Raw genomic sequence first — 3,241 nt, 5'->3', positions numbered from 1 at the left:
CCGCCAGCCTCTTCAGCCTCGGGTCAGGCAGCCCTCAGGGGGAAACTGGCACTTTTCTTGGGTGTGTGCTTAACTGATGCCGAGCCCGGAGGCATGGCGGCGGCCTGAAGGGCCTTTCTGGATAGTTAGAGTTTCTCTCTGGGGGTCTGATCTGCAGCCAGGTCTCTCCGCCTTCTAGCTGCAATAGGACCAAAGGCCAGGCTGTCCTTTTACAGCTGGGGAAACTGAGGCCCAAGGCAGGAGGAGCACCCAGGTGGAAGCCCGGTTGGGCGTCGCCGCCGCCGGCACCCCAGAGGGCGGTGGCACTGCCCTTGGGGCTCGGACACGAAGGATGCTCCTTTCGGCTCCGGGACCTCCAGTACTCCCCGGGCACACGTCCCAAGCTGCCCCTCCCCCTCCCGGGCCCAACGGTTCCTCTCTCCTCCCCTCCCCCTCTCAACGGTCTTCCCTCTTCCCACGGGCGCGCGCGCTCAGGGGCAGTTGGGGCGGGAGCGCGCCGCCCCTGCCCATCGCAGCTGGGGCGCGTGCACGGAAGGGTGCGTGTGCACGGCAGCCGGGCTCGCTCCCGCGCTCGCTCCCGGGCTGGCTGCGAGCACGCGGCGGCGACAGCACAGTCGTTCCCGGCTCCCCTCGTCCTTGTTCTCGTCCTTCGTCCTCTGCGGCTCCTCCGCGACCTCGCCCGGAGCTCAGGCCCCGCGGTGGGTATCCCGGACCCCTTCCCGGGCCACAGTTTACCCTGCCGTCAAATAAGAAGCGCCCTCGGCTGCGGGACCCAGGCTGCACCTCTCTGGGCTCGCGGAGGGAGCCTCCACACTGGGAGTATCCCCATTGGCCGGCCGCCCTTCCCTTCCCCTCCTAAACCCCATCGAAGCCCACGCGTGGACCCAGAGGCCGTCCCTGATCCCGGTGGGGGGGGGACCCTGGGCAAGTCCCTGAAACTGCCTGAACACCCCTCCCATTCCCCCAATCCTCACTGCTGGAGAGCCCCCCCAAGTGGGGAGAACCCAAGTCAATGAAATCACAGCCCTTCCTCACCCCCCAAGATCCTGTTGTCACCCAGGGGGAGGGGAGACGAGTCCAGGCTGGGTCTGGACACGGCCAAAGGCAGGTCCTCCATCTTCACACTCTGGGGAACCCTGAGCCAAAGGAAAGGGGTGAGGGAGGGGCTTAGAGACACTTTAAGTCTTGGCTCCTCAGCACAGACTGAAGTCCCAGAAGGAAGGTGCCACAGAGACCTTGAGCAAGTCTCTTCCCTTTCCTGGGTCCCCAAGGCCCTTTGGCCCTCAATTCTGTGACAGGGTAGGCAAGGAGGGCCTCACAGGCAGAGCTAGAATGGGGGTCAGGGACCCTGGGCCCAAATCCTGAGGTCCTGAATGACTACCGCTACTCCCTGGGTGGCTGGATGACCTTGGGGAAGCCTCAGTGGCCTTGTGGGTTACATAACCCAGTTGTACTAGCCACCTTCATTCTCAATCCAGAACCCTAAAATAGGCCCATGGTAATCTGGGAACCCCTTGCCTTCTTCCACATGGCAGAAGGGCTCCTGTCTGAAAGAGAGATCAGCCTTCTCGAGAAGGTGCCAAGGGGCCATGCCAGCTCCCTTGAAGTACTGATGGTGGGTGCCCATGATCACCACCACCACCACCACCACCACAGTAATAAGACCCCCCCCCCAATCTAACACATGCCAAGGACTTTCCAAAACAATGTTGCCTCCTACAAACACCCATTTTACAGATGAGGAAAATGGATGTGGGCTAGGAAGGGTCACAAGTGGGATCTGAACTGGTCCCTGGAATAGTCCAGGTTATCCAAGAATAGAATGTTCCCTCTTCAGTTGGGAATGAAGTAGATCCTTTGGCTTTAGCAGGCCCCTCTCTATCATTTAAACTCTCCTGGCCTCAGTTTCCCCATCTGTAAAACAAAGAGGTTGGATGAGATGGGCTCATTCTGGGTGCTTCATCTTAAACACTGGGGTGAGGGAGGGAGGAGAGGTCCTCTGGGTCCCTTTACAAGGCTTTCATTTCTTCATTTATCTTCTAGATGAAAGGTCTGTTGGGAAGAAAACTGATTTTGGAGAAAGAAAACTGTCGAGATGAGCAGTTTAAGATCTCTTCCGTCGATCTGGAAGACCAGCCGCTCCTTGGCGGGATTTCAAGCACAGAAGACGAAATCGTGACGGAGATTTTCAGCCAAGACAGCCAATTCATTCCGGAGAACATTAACCTGAAGAGTGCCGTGATCAGTAAGCACGACGATGATGAAGAATTCCATTCCTTTAAAGACGCCTACTTCACGGCAGCCGACCCGCGGGAGACGCTGCTGCACTCCTTCAATCCCCCCCTTAACGTCGATTGCAACAATAAAGTCAAGGTGGAGCGCCTGGTCGATGAGAATAACGAGGAAGAAATCCTCGAAGACTATTCCAGTCTGCCCGAGCTCAACCCTTTGGAGGAGACCATGCTGCCCTCCCCCTCGCAGCTGCAGCCTCACGCCTACAACGTCCACTTCCTGTCTTCCTTAAGGACTCAGCATAGGAACCCCACCAGTGTCCTGCCCCTGGGGGCCTGGGCAGCTCGGGAAGGAGCGGCTCATCACAATGTCCGAGTGATTCCAGTAAGCCCCCCCTCCGCCCCCCATCTTTGCTGCTATCTGGGTCGGGGGGAAAACTCATTACTGCATAGGAGCACTTACTAACCCCAGGAGTTACACTTGCTAGAGCTCACCGGAACGGCAGGTTCATACGCCAAACCTGGCTCACTGACCCACCAATCCTACCTTCCCCCTTAGAATCAATACTGGGTAGAGATTCCAAGGCAGAAGAGCCGAAGGGCTAGGCATTGGGGGGTAAGTGACTTGCCCAGGGTCACCCAGCTAGGAAGTGTCTGGGATCACACAGCAGCCCGGGATCTCCCATCTCTAGGTCTGGCTCCCAACCCTCTGAGCCACCCCGCTGCCCCATGACCAATCACTTTGAGGTCTGATGCCCATCATTTGAATTGAGTGGCCAATTCAAAGCAATCCTCTTCCTAGCTGATGCACCCCAATGGCTTAACATTCCGGGGACACCGGAGACCTATGACCTTGATTGATTACTCGGGGCTGTTATCTGCTTAAGGCCTTTTTGCATTGCCCAATCGGTGCTGTTCTCCACACCCTCCCGTGAAGGGTCGGTGCTTGGCTGAGCCCAGCTTCCATTTTGTTCTAAGAGCTAAGAGCTAACAGGTGGAGAGCTCAATAG

At 57.8% G+C, this 3,241-nt stretch overlaps 1 pseudogene; it reads left to right on the top strand.

Moving 5' to 3' along the window:
- The first annotated feature begins 215 nt into the window (after positions 1-215).
- On the top strand, positions 216-2,616 carry LOC123254176 (annotated as a pseudogene).
- The last annotated feature ends 625 nt before the right edge of the window (positions 2,617-3,241 follow it).

The sequence above is a fragment of the Gracilinanus agilis genome, unplaced genomic scaffold, assembly GCF_016433145.1.
Source record: "Gracilinanus agilis isolate LMUSP501 unplaced genomic scaffold, AgileGrace unplaced_scaffold16978, whole genome shotgun sequence".
Taxonomy (NCBI): Eukaryota; Metazoa; Chordata; class Mammalia; order Didelphimorphia; family Didelphidae; genus Gracilinanus; species Gracilinanus agilis.
The sequence above is the reverse complement of the archived record's forward strand: the minus strand, read 5'-3'. Positions and strand labels throughout refer to the sequence as shown.